This window comes from Athene cunicularia (genome assembly GCF_003259725.1).
Source record: "Athene cunicularia isolate RWA chromosome 9 unlocalized genomic scaffold, athCun1 chr9_part1, whole genome shotgun sequence".
NCBI lineage: Eukaryota > Metazoa > Chordata > Aves > Strigiformes > Strigidae > Athene > Athene cunicularia.
In genome coordinates, this window is record NW_020799110.1 from 20,985,185 (window position 1) to 21,007,072 (window position 21,888).

Genomic DNA, 21,888 nt, shown 5'->3' on the forward strand with positions numbered 1-21,888 from the left:
ACTCTAAGAGCCCAAGTGTTTATTGTTCTAGTGATGACACAGTTACTCAGTGTACTCTGCTAGAATACATCGCACTCTACTTCCAGTTGTGTCTGTTATCACCTTGGCATCACTACTGAAGGTATATCTCAATGCTAAGGGCCACTTCCAAAGCCAGACTTTCAGTTCCCAGTAAAAAGGTCCATCAAGACAAGGTATACAATCTGCTGAGCTCTTAATTGTGTTTCTGTAGAAGTCAACAATAACATTAAACTCCGTTGTAAGCATAGGCAAAAAGCAACAAAACAGCTCCATGAAGGTATGGCTATAGGTCTTCCTAAACATTTTCCATGTAAGTTCTCTTATTGTAAGATGGACTGAGTGTTTAAGAAGCACAAAATCATGGTGAGTATAGTTGGTGAAACTTGAGAACAAGAACCTAGGAAATGCCTGTGGGCAATTCACATACTCAACAGCTCAAAGCAACTTGATAGGATGCCTTTAACGTATGATGGGTGAAGCGACCATCAAGTGAGATCACCACTCAGTTCTCAATCTCCTGGACCATTAATTGCAATCAAGGGGCAAAAAGAGCTCGTAAGAGGCAAGCAACACTTTCTACTCAGAGAACTCCAATTTTGTTGAATTTGTCTCTTTAGCACTAAACAGTTCTTGGAAACAGTTTTGATGAGTTTTGCAGTTACACAGTGGCTTAGGAAGGAGACAAAGAATTTTAGACCAGGAGACAAAAATTTGTGAATATCTTCAGGACCTAATAATAATAAACAACAATACAAAACTTCAGAAATTATATAACAGAAGATTTAAGCTCCATAGGCAAATTCTTCATTAGAACTTTATCCTCTGTTCCTAAATGTGAAAACCTCTAACAAACTCTGTCAAGCCTCTGAATGTTGTGATGAACAGCAGGATGCATGCTGATGATGCAGTAAACCTCGTCTCTATTCTCATTACTACTCAAAAAAAAAAAAAATATCTGCAACATTAACGTCAGATGCAAAACAAAAAAGTCAGAGAATCATACTCTTTGGAAAAACTGATTGTTTCAGGTAACAAAATCAGCAGACATTACTATCTCAATCTCACAAAAAAAGAAACGGAATGGATTTCTGCATATCCTTGCCATGTATGGAAAACTTTACCGGGCTGTTTTCTCCCGGTACTGCCCTCTTGTGGTCCTAATCATTCTTGCAGAAACCGTTTTCTTCTCATGTGCATGGTAGACTTCTACCTGCATTCCTGATATTCCACAGATTCCAGCCCCTGGACTTTATACAAAACAATTACAGACAGTGTTCTTCCTCTGCTCTTCGAACTTGCAGCAAGCCATCTGCTTTGCCTATCCATAGGCTCCTTCATCCCTTGAGCTGAGGAAGCTGACAGGCAAACCTCCCTCAGGTCCTGAGGGACCACCTACCGCAGCCCCATTGCCACTTTCTTTAGAAAGATCTGCAGATCCCTGGAAGCACTTCAGAGCAGCCTTTGCCAACAGCACTTGAGATTCTCCACACATTTCTGGGATGTACTTTTTTCAGTCACAAAGCCATCCACTTTCTATTATCTCTCTACATCACAGTCTTTAATGTACTATTTTAGCTCAGAGCAGACCTAGATAGATTACTGTAGAATAAGGAAAAGCCTGTTCCCAACTGATTTACTAGGATGCTGGCCACTGGATCATTCTTCCCTTTTTAATTTCCATTCAGGAAGTTGTATGGTTTCTCAGAAATCAAGTTACTTAAATTTGGTGAAATACATGGAACATTCCTACAGCTATGTTATCAGGAAAATCTCGTCTATATATTGCCCTTGAGAGCTTGCAACCAGTTATGTCTGAGACATATTGTACTGTTTGACTCAGCCACTGATAACTTGTTATTTAATTGCCATCACAGAAAAATGAGCAGTGTGTGTCAGCTATGCAGTAAATATCCTCTGGTGTTTGGAATTTTTAGTTAACATATTTTTTTTTTTTTTTTTTTTCTTTTTTTTTTTTGACACAGCTGATCACATTCTACAGTAAATAAAGATATAACTTTAATATGGTGAGGTTAAGAGAGAGATTAAAAGCTTGGAAAGGGAAAATAAAGCATTAAATAACAGAGATTTATTGGTGAGGGTACAAAACAAAGGTCATGTCAAAGAAGTTCTCTATCAAATCCTTATTACTAAGGTGTAATAACTTTATGTGAAAGCATACTGCATGTCAAATTGTCATTCAACATTCTGTACTTTGACCTAGAAGTCTGGATAATACTAATCTATTATATGTAATTGCAGATGTTTTTATATTTCCTCTTTCTGGTTATTTAGATTTTCTCAATGATTTCTGTAAGGATCCTATATGGTATTTTTTATTATAAGAAGGTAATAGTGATGATCTCTTACTAGATCTCCAAATTGCTGTGATAGCAAAGATCTAGGACTCGGAAGGATGGTAGGAACTAACAAACACTTTCAGAGACCCACAGACACTAAGAAAGAAGGTCCTATGACTTTCCTTGAGTCCTGGAATGTAGGAATCAAATAACTGAAAACTGCAATGATTTAAACCCATAGTTCATAATGAGTCAACTTCAGAAATTACAGTATTTGTAAGGAAATAGTCAAGTACATAATGTTTTTGCACTCAGATTCCTAATCATTGGTTTTCACTTAAGGATGTAAACAATAGAAACTGTGGGCCATTAGAAAACACTTTTACCTCATACAATGTCTCGAAGCTTCCTTTGAACTTCCTTTGAAAATACATAGCTGTATTTGGTGTTTGAAAAGCAGACAGGTTACCAGGGTCATCTTAATGTCTTCAGACACATAGATTTCAGGTTTACTAGATTTCCTAAATTTGATTCACACAAGGCCCAGCTTTCTGTCATCTGCTCCCATTCAGTGTATTACTATCTAACCTTCACTGTTCAAGAAAACACTTCTATTAGGAAAAATGGTGCTAAGGGATTTTTCAAGTTACATTGACTTATTGATTTAGACACATGTGATAGCTTTTCCAATTAAAATATTTTTAATACAAAATTTTAAATAATATTTATTTTTCCTTCACTTTCAAAATCTTTTCAATGTGCCTCACATGGAGTAGTTAATAAGATTTTTCAGCCACCCATCATTTATTGTGCCTGAAAACAGAATCACACCATCATCTAGGTTAGAAAGGACCTTGAAGATCATCCAGTCCAACCATTACCCTAACACTGACAGTTCCCAACTACGACATATCCCTCAGCACTATGTCGATCCAACTCTTAAACCCCTCCAGGGATGGGGACTCCACCACCTCCCTGGGCAGCACATTCCAATGCCCAACAACCCCTTCTGTAAAGAATGTATTATATGAGAGTGGTTTGGTAAATTAAAAGAAAAATCAAATTTTCCCCAAAATGTGCCATACATACTGTCAAATGTGCACTAAATGCTAACTTTCTACAGTCTGTAATAGCACAAGACAATTCCTACATCGACATTATGAGAATGTCACTAAGTACAGCAACAACATAAAGGCTTTTTTGGAAGATATTTAAGAGTACTGATGACATTACAATGCAGGAAAGGAGATGAAGAGACTGGAATTCCCACTGCACTAGAAGAAGAATGGGGGAAGAGTAGTCATTTCAGTCCTTAAAAGCTGCCTGGGGATAACTTTAAGAAGCATAGCTACTGCTAGTGTGTCCCACTCATGCTTTCTTGTGGGGAAAAAAAAAAAGGAAAATTGTAGCAGGAGTCTCTCCTCATGCTAAAGAAAACTGGAAAAGTTGGTAAGCCAATAGTAAAATAAAAAGCCCCGTTAGTCCGGAGTTGGCTTTTAGGAAATGGAGGTGCTTGTGACAGTACTTTATTCTTACCTATCAAAGTAGCACCATTGTTTTTTACCCTACGTGTGCTCCTGATATAATACTCAGTACATTGCCAGTACAATGAAAAGTACTGCCAGTACAAAGAAAATAAATGTAAAAAGTTATCAAAACTCAAATCTGCTGATTTTAAAATCAATTTTTCAGCAGTTAGAGCATGTACATTAATTTGGTGGATACACTATTGTCTATACAAAATACTTCCTGCTGTGAAAGGAAAGTAGAATCTAACTTTAACCATGGAATTATCATTCCCACATAGTACCGTATGAATTACTGACAGGCTAGATCAGCTGTGACAGGAGGAAATTGTAAAACATTGTTATAAATTACATTTATTATGGACCTTTGACATTTCTACCTATCATGTGATCACTTAGACCAAACTTTGCTTTCCAATTCATTTCCCCAGTTCTGCAGCTATCATTTGAAATCTGAGTAGTTTCAAGGGAAACCTTGTGAAAGTAAAACAGAAGTATCACACTTTTCTTTTTCCTGCCTTGCCTCTCCACCCGCCCAAATGAGATTCTTTTTTCTTAATTCTACTGGCCAGAAGCCCAAAGATCCAAACATCTTCTTTGGACCAATGACCGACTGCCAATTCACCCTAAATGACACACTTTGAATATAAAACTAACTACATCATAATGTTCCTAGGAGCTATTTCAGAAATTCTTCCGTAAGTTCAGGAATATGTTAACAATAGTGGTTTTCTTCACTTCTAAGCCTCTAGAGCTGCAATTACATTACTTCAAGACTTTGCTAAACATAATAAAAATTATTCAAAAACTAACCATATAACTCTGCAATATTACTAAACCATTTGTTGCTATCCTAGGACAGTCATATACACAATTCTTAATGGTTTGATGGGTCTAACTACATGCTAATAGTTCCTATCCAGGGTTCCTGTGTCTAAAAGAGGATGTTTCTTTGTCTCTAGGAACACATAAACAGAAAGTGTTATCTAGTCCTACTCCTGTTCCTTCTCCAAATACAGCTCTTGTGATTTCCATTGTCTTTCTCAGCCTTAACTCCATACAAACATATCAACTCTCAGAACATAGTAATGGGTTTTATGGTATCTGATGTTTCCCTTTGTGTCAGATTATTGAATAGGAACCTCAGCTTTTATTTCTGCCCAACTAATTTGCTGGAAGTTGAAAAATTGTTTACATTTATTGATACGAAAATATTTTTGTCATTTCTAATGGCATAGTTCACGAGATAGCTTGGAATAAATAACATTACTGATATGACATGCAACAACAGTCTCTACATCAAGCCTTTCTATGTGAGTTTACTTGGAGTAAGGAATTACGTATTTTCCATAGAAAGGAAGGAAAAGAACATCATTGATCTTTCAGGAACTAAGTGTATATTAAGGACCTTCAGAAAATTTGTTGTGTAATAATCTTTCAAAAGCAGATCAAAGGTTAACTACTTGCATACTTTTCAGGGACAGAAACACATTCATTTCCATTAATATAATCATAACCTACAAAAGACTATTCAAAAGACTCTCACCTTTACTATACAATAGGAAAGCCGCCGACAACAAAACCCCAATAATTATATTGCACTACACTGCTGAAACTGGGTGTTAAACAAAATAATAAAGATAAACTTATCTTTATTCAATTATTTTTATTTTAGCCATGCAAATCCATCCTACATGCCAGTCTATATGTGCTATAACATGAAATGCCATGGCTGTAAATTAGGAAGAGTCAGTAACTTCCTTGTTTTAACTATTCCTCTTCTAAAATTTCTGCTATTCCTTGCTCTTCATAGCACTTCATAAAATTCTTTGGTTAAGTTCTATTTTGAGTTTAAAAAATATATTATCCATATTAATGCACTGGGAAACAGACATTCAAACGGTGAGCAAAACCATGTGTTAAATCAGAAATGGGATTAAATACTAGTTTTCCTAGTTTCAAATCTATGTTCCTTATTCGGTAGGTCATATTAAGACCCACTTCTTGCACAGTGACTTGAGCCAATGCTAAAAACCTCATCTTACATCAGTATATTAAAACAGGTAAGATTTCCATGTTTGTGGCTCATAAAAATAAATTTATCATGGGTCCTAAATAAGAGAAAGAACAATGAATTTTAAATGGACAGTTGACTTTAAAACTAATAACTCTTTCATATTTTAGTTGCCTTAAAAAATAGGGTGTTAATACCCATTTCTACAAAAGGAGTGAGCTGAATATGTCTTTAAAAGCATAAAGTTCAGCACACACATTGTTAAAATAATCAAACAGTCCCTTGGTTCCTTTGCAAAAGAATTTTAGATAGGTTCAAGAAAGAGGAGAGTCCACTCTTTTACAAACCCTGTTATCCTTGCACAGAAGCTAAAAAGCCTCAACCTAGTAAGCTTACATCAAAAAATATCACTAATACATAACCAAAGTTATAAAAATATGCAAATATTAGTGAGAAAAAGGAGAACCTAGGAACTGGATTTTTTTAAAAAAATATCCAACTTAAAAATATGAGAAAGCTATGAATCTTTTAAGCGTGTTTAGAACTAGCCCATCTCTTGTGATAGCTGGTTGTGGTTTTTTTGGGTTTGTTTTTGTTTTTGTTTTGGGGGGGGGTTGTTTGGTTTTTTTTTCTATGTGCTTCCAAAGTTTTCAGGTTTTGGATAACTGAAGACCTGGTATTTTTCACAAAGAACAACTGCTTAATAGCATTTTTAAAAGATAATTTAATGATGAGAAAAAAAAATCATTAAAAGTGTTGACTATGTTTGTTGAGGAATGCAATGGAATTTATACTGGCCTAAAGGTGTCAACTTTATACCTCTCACAGGCTCCTCTATTTGAGGCAGTGGAATCAAAGAAAGGGAGTAAAGTTGGTTTGTCCTCTATCCTGTAACTGAGACTGCATGACAGATCACAAAGCAGGCAATATCCTTGGAAAATACATAAACCCAGGTCAATCTTTTCAGGAGAAACTGTAATCTTGTACTAGTTGTCTTCAACTTGATTAGCCAGCTACCAAGGGTTGATGTTTGTTTGGATTATTCCTAAATTCTGCTGGAAACAAAAACTGTTGAGTAATCATGGATGTATCTTGAAAATGTCTATGAGTTGCTATATATAAAACCCAACAAAACCACAAAGCAACTAACTTGTATTCTCTCTCCTTTTCAAGTGCATGGAGAAAGTGTTCAGACTTCTTACTCTCTTCTTAAATGGACAAAAGTAACAAAAATCTTTGAGAAATGATCCTTTAGTATGCTGACACTCAATCAAGCTTTTATGGCTTAGCATGTGACTGCACAGTGGCTCAGTTGTGATGACTTATGTGCAAATCTACTCTTCATCTGCAAAAAAACTGCAGTCATGCCGCTCATTTTCCTGCAAGGCTGAGACAAATTATTTTGTGCTTGCTGCAAGGGCCCACTTAGACAGTACTTTCCATAGACCAGCTGATGTGCAGTAACTTTTGAAAAAAAGTTTTCTGATTATAACTAAAAGGCCTATTTAAGCAGGATTCAAATTCTTATGACACCAGAATAGAATCAGCACTTGATACAGTAAGTTGGTCAAGAAAAGGTTGATTTTCTGAAATTGTGTCACTAACACTATCACAATCTTCATTTTATAAGTCCAAAGACACGCATTAAAAAATTTTCTTTAAATGTATCCTTCTCAGTTTAAAAAAAAAAAAAAAAAAAAAAAAAAGTACTGCTCATTAAATCATGGTATTTCTCCTCAGGCTCCAATACTGATCAACCATAATTTACAGTATCTAAAACTAGATGTACTTTTTCAACTCAATCTACACATATTTTATTGTCTTTTACAACACTATAAAGCTAGTATCTCTCACTAAAGACAAAGACTGTTTTGCTCTCTATATACAATTGGTGGGTGAAAGATGTCAGTTCAGCAACTGGAAGTACAGAACATGCAGCTTGGCATATTTTTTAAGGTTAATTCAGTTATTCATAATGGTAGAAAAATGACTGAAGTATTTTTTTCATAACTGAGAGATACCAGACTGAAAAGTGCCTTGGAAATCTCAGTAGAAAACAAACAAACCAACTGAGAAAAATCTTTTTGGCTATTTAAATACTACAGTACAGTCAAACTAAGAGCAACATAATAGATGGATGAATCAATTATATACTTTTGACCTATCGATAAGAAGACCCCTTAAAAATTCTGCCAAATTTTACTCACTAGTGTCACAACATATCAATCATTCTTGTCATTGCCTGGGGTTTAAAATGTTGATAAATGGCAGGAGGTTGCCAGATTATTATGTATACCTCCTGTGTTGTGGAGCCAAACACTTTTTGTTTCATCTTCTCCCTGAACAGAAAGAGTGAATGTAAATTTTTTCTGTTTGCCATTTTACACTAACTACATGAGTCAGGTTGTGTCTTTGGAGGGGGAATATGCAGTTTTTAAAAGAGAGAGGGAAAAAAGGGAAGAGAAAATGCAAAAGTAAAGGAGGTAGGACTCTGGTTTGCAAATGGGTGCATCATTGTGTGAAATCAAAGTTACCAGCTTGGATGTTTTCTCAGATATATGGATACCAAATCAGAACTTAATTTTATAAAAACCAAATTTGGATGTAATTGATCTATGCAGCATATGACTAGAGACACCACTGAAGAATGAACTAACAGGTTCTGAATTTCTTATGGAAAATCTTAGTTTATTAGCCGAAAACAGAAACCAGAACAGAAACATATTTAATACATCTGTAGATCAGGGTGATGCATGCAGTAATTGAATTCATTCAAATTAATTGAGCGACAGCTAAGTTCTAGTTATTCCATGTACCAATTGCTTATTTACTATCTAATCTAAACTATTTTTTCCCTGTCTAAGGATCTGAAGTGGTCAAACCACAGCAATTTATCCAAGCTTTGAACAAAGACCAAAATTATTATTGAAAAAACAATAATACAGCTTAAGTAATGAAGGAATATAGACACACATTATTTTCCAGTGTAATACATTTTTGGATGGATCAAGTTTAGAAACCCAAGGTGAAAGAGTAGCACTTCAGCTAAGTGTTGTCACATGATCATAGAATCATGTAATTGTTTCGGTTGGAAGGGACCTTTAAAGATCATCTTATTCCAACCCCACTGCCATGGGCAGGGACACCTTCCACTAGCCCAGGTTGCTCAAAGCCCCGTCCAACCTGGCCTTGAACACTCAATCCCACTGTTCATGTTGCCAACAGAGATGTTAAACAGCACTGGTCCCAACACCAACCCCTGAGGAACGCCACTTGTCACTGATCTTCACTTGGACATTGAGCCATTGACCATAACTCTGAGTGCGGCCATCCAGCCAATTCCTTATCCACTGAGTGATCCATCTGTCAAATCCATGTCTTTCTAATTTAGAGACAAGGATGTTGTGTGGACGATGCCAAAAGCTTTGCACAAGCCCAGATAGATGACATCAGTTGCTTTTCCCTTATACAGCAGTGACATAAGCCTATTGTAGAAGGCCACCAGATGTGTCAGGCATGATTTGCTCTCAGTGAAGCCATGTTGGCTGTCACTAATTGGCTACTTATTTTCCATGTGCCCTAGTGTATTTTCCAGGAGGATCTGCCCCATGATCTTGCCAGGCAGAGGTTAGACTGACTGGCCTGTAGTTTCCCAGGTAGTCGTTTTTCCCCTTTTTAAGAGTGAGGGTTATGTTTCCTCTTTTCCAGTTAGCAGGAACTTCACCAGACTGCCACGACTTCTCAGATATAAAGGATAGTGGCTTAGCCACTTCATCTGCCTGTTCCCTCAGGACCCACAGATGCATCTCATCAGGTCTCATGAACTTGTACACCTTCAGATCCTTAGTATAGCTCACACAAATGAATAGAATTAGAATGATTTACACTCCATAAGAATATGACCAGAGACTCCGAGATGGTGATTCTGAATCAGCACAGGTAAATTTACAGTGGTGTGAAATACATACTCAAGGAGAAAGTGATGGCTATTCCATCTGGCTGAACAGGTCTCTTTAATAAAGCTGTTTTTTCCAGTATTAGTTTCATGTTTCCATCTCACTGCAGGTTGTGCACTGATTATATGTTTCTTTCCAAATATTGGATGAACTGCTGGAATTTGATCAGATGCTTGATATATTTGCTGGTCCAGCAAAATGAGTTGAATATAATCAACACAGAACTCTCTTTTGCTTTAAATTTTCAATGCTCTAAAGCTCTTCAACTGGAAAGTGTGGCTTGCTATCTATTTAGCTTTGATTTCTTTTCTTTGGGGTTGGTCTGACATTTTTTTCTGCCTGACTGGACAGGGATGCATTGAGGCATACTTTTAAAACCAGAGGATATGTACATTATAGTAAAGCACTTCAGTACATAGCAAACACGAACATTCCAGGTGCAGAGTAAAGAGCACAGTAGGAAGTAGCTATAAGCGGATCTTATAGGCTGATTTCTTTTTTCTACACCATTCAATGTTAAAAATTGTTCTCCTGGCAGTTTGTGAGAGGGCATGTTAGGAAGATGTGTTCTCAAAAAAAAACCCCTAAAAAATAAAAGGTCTACTACACAACAATTTATTTTGACAGAGGTAATTTGAAATATTTTCATGCAAGAGACTTGGTCTAAGGATAAGTAAGAAATTATATCAATCAACTTAGTGCTTGACAGAGATTTTTTTTTTTTTTTTAATAAAAAGAATCCAAAACAGAAATTAACTTTGATTTTATCAAGGATGTACTGCATTAAGCAAAATGTATGCATGATTTCAGATATGTCCCCAAAGACAGCAGGCATTACCAGGAACTTTCTTGGTCTTTCATTTCTGGCTTTTCTATGACTAGGACGTGGTACGGGATGTGAGTCATGTGCAAAGAAAACATGATTCTACAGGAACTGTGACCAAGTCAAGAGTCAAAACTCCTTATAGCAAATTGTGCTTATTATTTTGTCAGATGCATGAAACTCATGTTTTTAAGCCTTTGGATAAAAGTGCTTAATTACCTTTCTTGAAAGAGAACATGCCAATATGAACTATTACTTATTAGTTCCCAAGAAAAGCTTTCTCTGTCACAATAGCAAAGGTGACATATTAGTGGTAGATTCAACTTTATATGTCAAATTTAGGAAAGACACTATAGTTATGTTAGACAAAAGATCAACAACATTACTAAAAGACTTAGTCCAGTTCTATATATGCAAACAGTCAGTGTTGCCGCTTTACTTTCATCAGGTATGCCTTTAGCTGAAATGCCTTTGTAACTTCATAATGCATAAAACTGACGTAGATAAAGTGTTTACAGAGGTTACGGTATCCATTTTAGGAAAGTAAATGCAATAGCTAATTCAGGAAAGGCTATTTTGGACAAACACTATTGAACAAATGAAATTACAGTATGTTACCAGCTTAGGACAATTACCACGTATTATGTTTTATTCATGCAATTTACTGATGTCTTTGACCAGTCTGACATTATGAAGATTGAGTCAGTCAGAATTTATAGACAACAAGCAGAGTCAATGACAACTTGCCTCGTTAAGAAGAAATGTTGGATCACTAAAGAAATACATTTAGTCATTCGCCTGTCAAATCTTGTTTTTAAAAAATGCCATGAGCCGATTTCTCCTTCTGAGTGTACGAGTTCAACATTTATTGTGGCTTTCCTGTCTTCCTCCTCTGTCTGGAATTGACAGCATGATGGAAGTACCAGCTCCTGTACTTCCTCTGAATGGAACCATGATGATCTTAAGAACATGCAACCACATGTGTGCACACAGCCTCTTCTCTGAACTAAGCATCACAGACTGATACAGAAATTCACTTAAGTTTTATGTTTGAAATGAAACACCCTAAGGGGTTTACTTTATACCCATTATTATGGATGGGCTTTCAGGTCAAGGAAGAAATCAGGAAGTCAAATATTTTACATATAAAGAGATCAGAGAAGAGCCATCACCCCTTGAATATATATGGGGATGTTGCATGGAACCCATATTAAGTCAATACAAAGTTGTCAGAATAATTTTGTTTCATACAGTTTATAAGAACTGCAAAAACTAGGATCACCTCTTCTCATGTCTTTCATACTTTCCTAACTCCCTAAAATGTGGGGGGTTTGGTACCAGGAGAGAACCTTAGGACATCAAGAATTATTAGATAATATTAGTTCAGTGCATGTCTTATACTGGAAAGCATCCAGTTGGCATGAAAACACAAGTATCACCAGATCTTGAAATAAGATAAATCTATAAACAAGAGATGATAGGTTAAATATGCTGACTAAAAATAAAGAAATCTGCATAATAATAATAATAATGCCATATATGTCTGTGTCATATCCTCTATTGTAATACCTCATCTGATAAATTAATCTTTGCACTTTTATCTCCAATTTAAGATAGAGCTCAGAAAACAATACAATCTATGTCCATACAACAGCATGTCTTCTCTACACACATGAAAAACTTATTATAGAATCCAGCTTTATTTTCCTTCACAACTGTAATAAGTGAAATTTAAAGGCATATACAGCATATAACTAATAGAGGTATAGATTTGTGTCTCTGTATATATTCCTTGTGTGCTTATATGTAATGAGCTGTAATAATCAAGTACATATCACCACACAAAGTATTTAAAAGGCTTAGAAAATCTCTTATAGTCAACAATCAGTTTAGCAACATGGATAACTTTAATAGACACAGTACTTTAGAACAAGCCTTTACCATCTGTTCAGCCCTCTAATTACAAATGCAACAAGAATATAATTCACAATTGCATCATTAAAAAGACATATGGAATTTAATGTATGTCTTTGCTCCCCTTTAACATAGCATGCATATGTTATGTTTTCCTCTTGCTTCGTAAACCCCCCCCAAAAAAAACCCAAGGAAAACTTATTTCTCTTAATAGCTAAGATTCTCCCCATTTGTGTTTTTTCCATAAAAGGCATTATTCATATAAGATTTCTGAGCATATGTAGAATACATATGAATGCAAGTGTCTGCTTGTCCCCTCTAAGTTATTCTTACATATGCACTTACAGAAGATGGTAAACAATCCCTCTAGGTATCTGGCTGTGTCAATAGACAAAGTGCTCTCAGATCTTCATGAATCAAAACCAATTGAATCAGTAGATCTGGGCCAGCTTTCATATAGTCTAATAAAGTGCTGAATGTCCTTATCTTTTTCAAGATAATTAATTCATAGAATGGTTTGGGTTGGAAGGGACCTTAAACATCATCTAGTTCCAACCCCCCTGCCATGGGCAGGGACACCTTCCACTAGCCCAGGTTGCTCAAAGCCTCATCCAACCTGGCCTTGAACACTGCCAGGGAGGGGGCAGCCACAGCTTCTCTGGGCACAGATCATTTCTGAAGCCCAGGGTTGAACCAAGGACTTTTAGATCTTCAGTCTAATGTTTGATTCAAGAGATTGAAAGTTAAAATAAAATGCCTGATTTTGTAATTCTCTGAAGGCACAGGAAATACATGGATGTCTAATTTACAAAAAAACCCAAACTCTAATACCACCAGGAACATACTTCTTCAAATCCTTAACTATCTTTCTTATCAGACCTAGTGCTCTCATAAATCTTAAGTTCATAAGACCCTAAAAGTAAGACTATACTTTGGTAAAAAACGCACCTAAAAATCATCAAGTTAAATTTAAGACATCATCTTGTGGATTTACCCAGTCCAGGCTTTACCACCTGTAAAGCACTACTGCACCTATACAGCAATCAATTTGTAATTAGCTCAGGAACAGCACCTGCTATCACACTTTTGGCTGCAGGACACAGACTTTTGAATATGGAATACATGTTCCCAAATACCTTTGGTGAGTTTTAAACACATTCTTCATTAAAATGTGTGATGTACTGGAATCTCCGTTTTGAAGATCACTGAACATGTAAAAAAGACAACTCCTCCTTACAATTAAAGTACTTCTTAGAAAATAAGGAGATACAATCCAAGTATGGCAGAGCATAAAGGTTCTTTCAAACTTCCCCCTTTCTTTGAAGGTGCTATGTTTTAAAATTCATCATGAAACACTTATTTTCAAAGAAACAATTCCAAATAAACATGCAATGTGTATTTTATTCAGTGGTGCATGAGATGGGAAAAGTTGAAAAAATCAAGCATACAATACAGGGAATTCTAAAGATAATGTTGCTACAGCAACTCACCCACATCACAGATTCTGTATTTTTAGTATATTCTTTCTACAACATAAACAGTAATTTAATAAGGAAGAGATTTAACAAGGAAAGTAGGAGGACAGAAAACAAAGTCATTGAGTTATAACTGGTATAACCCCCCTGAATTAGTTTTATTCTTAAAAAGGACATCATGAAGATTCAGAGATTTTGAGATCAAAATGTTCAGTTGACAAGTTGTAGCACTGTTGGTTGATATTTCTCTTAAATGTCAGTCCTGAATATTCCACTGGAACACAGTATCAAGCTGGGTTCCCTTATTTTTTATCTCTCTTTTATCTATTTTTCATTCTTTCCCACAGCAGCAAAGCATGTATAACAGAGAATACCTTCAGTTGCTTGTGTACCATCTTGTATGCTTTTGGGAAAAAAACCTCATCAATGCCTTTGTAGAAATTAATTTTATTAAAGGGTAAGAATCCAGCTCTACTCATTTTAAACATATTTCTTAAACAAGACGATCAGTCTTAAGCTTCTGCATGTATTCTATGGAGTTTCAGTTTTGCTCCTTAATGTTTCACTGAGAATTTTATCATGAGAAACTAGCTAAATAATCATTTAATATCAAAATTGAATTCGTAACAGTTTGGAGTATGTATTTTAGCTGTACTTCCTGAGTGAAACCAGTTTGGATCATATGCAACTTTATAGGACATCAGAACAGACATTTCTGATAAAATTTTAAAAGGAACTGCAATACACAGTATACAGATCTGTTTTGAAAATTTGGCAGCTTAACTAGATGCCTAAAATTAAAGTCAAAGACTTTTGAAAAACTAATCTCTGTTCTTGGTGCAAAATCCTTCCGAAATTTTATCTTTTGTTCTTCACATTAACCTAGTTCTCATCTTGGATTTATGATATTGTAGAACTAGCATACCTGCAGATATGTCCAGAAAAGGATATGCTTTTATATCTATCTTAATAGCTGTGGTCACCTACAGACCTCTTTCCAGTCTGCAATCAAGAAACACACAAGCAACCTGTCCAGGATCTAACCTCTTCCTGGAAAGCTGTGCATGGAAGTTTCAAATGCTCAAGTCCATCCCACTGTGCCTATGAACAGACATGTCAAGTCCTTCCTCAGCCTGTCTGTGGAACAAAGCCCAGAGGAATTCAACACACAGTTCTTCCATCTCAAAGCAGAAAGACAAACAATTTTATTTTCTTTACCTCACTCCCCAGATCTATATTATTTGAAGATAAAATGAGCTAATACAGATATAATTCAGCTTCACATTTAAAACACTGGCACATTGTCCTAAACTGTATTAATTAATACATTATTAAGAAGCTCAGTGAGACAAAAAGCACAGGACACACATCAGCACTCAATAACCAGCTCTCCCCACTTTTCAGATCCCTTAATTGAATTGAATAGCATCACCAAAAGGAAATAGAGATTGTAGATTCACTGAGAGCTAGGCCCATAATTTTCCTAGTGATAGCAGTTTATGGTATGCAATTCCACAGAGGCAGAGAACAGAATATTTTTACAAGGTAAAATATTCTGGAATATTTTTCTGGTGAAATCTGTTTCCCTGTAAACATGTGTTAAAATGTTTTATTTTAATGCATTTGGGGTAAAAAAAAAAAAAAAAGCACACCTAGATTAAACAAAAGCTCACAAACCTTAGACATTATAGGGAAACCGAAAAACCAGCAGGTGTTCCTCCTCACTTTGTACTCTTGCCCAGTAAAATAAACTACCACACTACATGGGAGAAAGTGTGAGTCATTGAACATTGTAAATTTTCCTAATGTATCACAGCTACAGAAACACCTGTGCTAAACACAGTAACTTTGTGCTAATCCTCTGTGAATATTTCAACAACCCTCCAGTGTTTTCTTTCCTTACCAGCATGCTGGGGTGGTCATTGTTTTTCTTACTCTCCCTCTCCACAGGCTCCCAACACTCCCAGGTTTGAACTCAGCTGGGGTGCCTGACCGTTGCCAGGCCCCTGCAGATCTTCTAGCCAGAAGCCTCTCCGGGCGCGTTGGCCAGCCTGCCCAGAGGACGAGCCTTTAATGCCAGAGGAACCAGCCTAAAACATCTTTCACTGGTGCTTCTGCTTCAGCCCAGCCAGACAGAGGGCTATCGTGTTGGTGCCTTTTACTATTGCCCCTTTCTTTCACCATGTAAGAAAAGGTGCTACAACTCATCGGCGTAACAATTCTGTGCTTTAAAATGACTGCTTCTGTAATATATTCAAAGCAGTGTTCTCATGCCATCGCTTGTGTTGTTAAAGGCCAGGGAAGAAAAGCAGGTGGAGGATGATAGCATCCAACATTGCTCAAGAGCACCAGGTGAATCACCAGGAAAAAAGCAGTTTAAAAACCCAGGGGACAACACCTCAGAAGCTTTCTTGGAGAGCAGCCACTGCGCGCCCTGCGCTGGTACAGCGCTGCGGCCAGAGCCGCTCCAACCCCACCCGCCAGGGGCTCCTCCAGGTGCGGCACCGCCCGGGGCACCCAGCCCCGCAGCTCTCCTTCCACCCGCCCAGCTCAGGCCCGGGGCACGGAGGAGGATGACTGTGAACCTCAGCTGTGTGTCATCATCCTTTCCAGGGGCTGAGGGGAAAAAACCCTGCCTTGTGTGAGCCCAACCGCGCTCAGTGTGGGTATGCGGGCGGAGACGGCCCTTTCGGGCCTAGGCAACCTCCCAGCCCATCGGCCATCACCTCACCTCTGTTTGGTAACGAGCACAGGCTGGAGTTGCCATTACAAATCATTTAAACCTTACATTCAAGATTTCAGCAAGCTTCTACCCTAAGGATTAGGACAAGCTTTGAATTTGAAGGTCAAAGGCACAGTTTTCTGGGCTGCAGGCTTGGTTTGTGCTGATGGGTGCTACACCATTCCGCTGCACCAGCTTCTCACATCACAACCACTGCTAATCCCAAGCTAATAAACTGCTGGAGGTTAATAATCATAATGGCCTGGTGCATCTGAGGGGGGCACAGTGGGAGGGAGAAATTAAAAGGACACACAAATCAAGGACTGTAATGCTGCTGTTTGTAAATAGATTACATGCAGCTAAACTGCAGTTTATTGCACCACTGACAGGGATAGTGCTGAGAATGAGCCAGGAATTCAAAAGCACATTTCCTATAGCTTGCAAACTTCACAGTTTACATGTCAGCTCTTTTCTAAATTTAGGCTTTACATCAAAGAAAGCTATGGTTTACATCAGTCAAAAAAAAAAAAATAAAATTGTTCAGCACTTGCAGAATTGGTTACCCCTCATTCTTCGGAAAGTTTAATTAAAGACCATAAGCACTATTGCCTTTCCTCCCTGCCTGGAACTCTTGTGATTAGTTCCTTGCCCTGCTGCAGCATCCACGCAAGCCCAGCCCTGTACACTGAGCGCTGCACTCCACATACAAGGGAGAGATTTCTGACCTACAGGGTCAAATATAATCCACAAAAACTACCTTAGGAATTTTTAAGTTAAAAAAAAAAAAAAAAGTATGGCACAATCTAGCATGCATTTCCAGTAATAGTTTTTTCAGTTAATTTTTGAATAAAGTGGGACACTTTGAAGACATTAAAAGTTAGTGAAGTTACAATAAAAATTCCAGTTAAAAAAAGATCCACACTGAAAAATGTTTTTCTTTACTCAGAATAAATAAATTTTAATTATAATGAGTACTATATAGATATTAAATGGTATTTTTTACCATTGATCAAAGAGAGAGGGAGATGTCTAGAACCAGGCTACCCAGGTTCTTGAAATAAGGCTTGCAGGCAGCCTAGAGTGCTTTCTTTTTGCATTAGAGATTGAGACAGATAATGGGCTCATCAGAAAACCATTGTACTGAGTCTAAACATCCTGCTCTGTATGTAATTCTAGAAAAAGGCAGTCTGGTACAGTTATCAAGCTATTGGAATTCCTCAAGAATTTGGTGTGTTTTCATGAGGGGACACATACAAGAGTCCCCTTGTATGTGGAGTCCCAGCAACTAAAATTCTTTTCTCTTTAGTCTTCATAAAACAAAACTATGTGATAGATCCCAACCTTCTTGACACATGAGTGGTTCTGAAACCTGGTTTTCCCTTACTCAACCCCCAAGTGTCTGGTAAAGAATCATTTCACTTCTTTTTTATCCACCAAACCATATGTTTCCCTTTGTACTCCTGCTTCAGAAAATATGTATAGTGTAGAAAAATTTACTGGAGGAAATCAGGTATTCTTTTATCCAAATTCATGTATTGTAAGCCCATGTCTGGTTGTGGCAGTACAGGTCAACCACTGTGTAGCACTTTATTAATGCAATATTCCAAGTTTAATTTATTTACATGGCAAAGAGGAAATTCTAGAATTCTTCTGTTTCTGGAACTTTCTGGTGCTTCAGGAGTGGTTCTGAAATGACAATCCATATTCAAAGACCTCTTAAAAAAGCTGAATTTCACAAGTAGAGCCCTTAGCTTCACGTTTCAGACTGCAAGGTAAAAGAGTGGCAAATAATCAATCATGATATTGCCATTTGCAAGGACTCTGTTTCCTAAGATAATTAGAGCGCTTTCAGGAGTTGTCCAAAGGTGTTGACAAATGAGATCAACAAATCTATTATTACTGTTGATTCATATATGACTCACAGCTTACTTTGCCGAGGTTATATCTGGATGAACTAGAATCAGAAAAAAATATGACAAGCTCAGGGTGTTGGCTTATCAAAACCTGTCAGGTTTAACTATGATGCAAATAATGTCTTGTGTAATTTAGGTTTAATTAACTCTTCTGAAAAAGTTAAGCAACAAAGGAATTACTATATCGAGTCAAACTAGGTTTTGTTTAATCTCATGGCCTCTCTCCATGAATAGAAGCTTCAGCAAGACCCACAAGAACCTGGGGTGAGCAACAGTCCAACCTTAGCAAACTGCTTTATAACCTCTTCAGTAGTACACACAAACACATTGTGTAAGTGGACTGGAGGTAATGAAGGATAGCAATTGCCAAATACTTTTTAAAAATTGAGTCACTTTTTATGATATCTTTTTATGAATTACCTGCTGATTAATATTTCTCTCCATTAAAAGCATTGCCATGTATCATGAGTCTGAAGCCTAAAAATCTAGGATGGTTTTCTTTTTCCTTTTCTTGACCTTCTAGATATGTCTTCTATAATTTAATCTTATGTGCTTTTAAAACCTTGAACAGTTTTCTTGCCTTTCCCAGACAAACTTCATTTATTTTCCTTTGCATTGCTACATTATGTAACTCCTTAATGCAATAAGGAATATGAAAAATACATTTTTTTTACTATCTTCGTAATATTTTTGGGTACTACTAGAATGAAAATAGCATCTTTTTTTCTGAGTAATACACATTGACTAAACAGTAGTAAATTTGCTGGAAAGACATGAAATTATTTTGTTGGTCTTCAACTAGATTTTTTCTAAAAAACGGTAGAAAAGAAAATGTTAAACAAAGCTCCCTTTGTATAAACTTGTGCCACAGTCTTAACACTGATAGACTGTATTTGGGGTCTTGACAGATTTGAAACTCAAGGTAACTTAGGACCTCAGACTACAACCACCTTCCTCAATACAGTTGGGTGAATGATGTTGAAGTGAGTGGAAATCCAGCATCCACAGCACGTCTGCTTCAATAAGGTTGTTGCAAGACAGATATAAATCTTCTGTAAGATCTTTGTAGGATCTTGTGGACCTCTTTCCCAAGGAGATGTCCTTCCTCTAAATGTGAAATACAGTTCTATTTTTGTCACTTCACTCTCAGATGATCACAATCAATGGAATCATCCGAGTTCACGCTCATTTTCACAATGGCATATAGGTGAATATAAATATTGTGGCATTCATCCATCTACCCAGCATATTTGACATCACCACCATGTTGCACAGTGCTGATATCTTGCTATCCCCACAGAGCCCTTTGAGAACATCTGAAACACAACCATGCGTATGTGACTGAACTGGTTTCAAGATCAACCACATGCTACTAGATAAATAAATCTGTCAAATCACTCAGCATCACAGTAATCTACACGTAGAACTCACAGGACAGTTTATTGCACACTCTATGACACACAGAACGTTATTTTTCACCTTTGGCACTGAGGTCATAGATTCTCTAATATCCTATAATTCAGTAACTGAGGCTGAAAACAGCATACTTGTATTGCAGTTTATGTTTATATGCAAGTGTCCACAGACTGAACCTGATTTTTCTCCAGACTACAACAGAGATCAGTCTGACCACCCCCAGGTATGCTTGCATGGAAATCCACAAGGGGAGAACCTGAGCTCATGAGCATGATATTATTTATCTTTAATAGAGAACTTTTCTAAAGTAACCAACTTTCTTTGTCAGTATAATGGCTGTATGCATGTTCCCTACATACATATGCAGAGAGGCATCCATTTCCACAAGGTGTTTTTTGTTGACATACTTTGCCTCCATAGACACTGGAATCAAGGGTGCAGTTGCATGTAACTGCTGGGAAATCTTATATAGCTGCCCATGTGGAGCAACATGCTCTTGTTGTCAAGTGACCTAAAAGGGTATAATGGAACTGTATATATTATAACAGTTGAAAGAAAGCTAAGAAAAGCTAAACAAATCATGGAAGTGAGTCCTATTCTTATTTAAGGTAATGCAGACAAATAGTTCAACTTAGTAAAACCCAATTCTCTGCTTAAAAGAATTATGGGGACTATTCTATGTGTATCAGAAAAAGAATAATTTTTCCATGTTTTATTTAAGAAAATTTTGTTTTATTTTATTATTCTGTAAGGGTGTTTTTGTGAACCACCTTAAAAAAAGTCAAAACATTATATTACTTATGTAAATTTTATGTCCCCACTTAAACATTGGAAGACTTTTGTCGTAATAACACACGGTGGGAAACTTTAGAGTCACTATTTCACTTCTTCTTTCCAGTCCTTACTGTAAAATCTCAGAGAGAGTATTTCTTTCCTCTGTGGAGATGTTGATATTTTGTTCTGGTTTTGACAGTAATGACAGCAGAACTATACAACCCTTTCACCACTTCAGTTTCCTAGGATTAGGGAATGTGATAGCACTGCAGCACTCCCAAAGTGGGTCAGTACTGAGAAGTCGAGTTTTCTGGCTGGCACTGATTTGGAAATGAATCCTTGATGCAGCAAAGCAAACAGGCTGTATTTCCAACAACTGTGATTATCACATAAATTAGTTAAAAAGTTGCGGTATGATGTCTTTCAAGTCATCAATATCAGTGCCAAAAATCTGTCTGGATTTAAACCTCATGTCACATATTTAAGGTGTAATCTACATAACATGTGTAAACCAGCAAACATCTATGATACCTTGATTTTTCCCTGGGGAAAGGCACAAAAATTTTACCAGGGTAAAACTGCAGGTGGCCATGTGTTGAACATTAGTTTTCCAGAACCGGAAAAGCTGAATCCACATTCCAGAATGCACTGAGAATCAATATACATATTAAAATTTTTAGGGAGAACTGTTACTTTCTCATTCTCAATGGATGTGTTAGTTGAACTTGTGACTTTATGTACCCTTCTGGTAAAAACATCGTTTTGTAATTTGAAAGCACTGCAGACATGCCACATGTCATTGAAGTCAAGCCTGGCATTTTTGATATGTGCTACCACTGTTTTATAAAAACTGTCCTGTCAATAATTTCTTTATTTTTGAATACTCCTTATATAACACAGTAAATTTTAATGTATCCAAGTAATGCAAATGGAGCTGTGCTTGTATAACTGCTTGCAAAATTAAGGCTGAGTTTTATGCTTTCCATTTTACTATTCATAGTGTGATCTGCATCATGCTAAATCATGGTATGAGCATC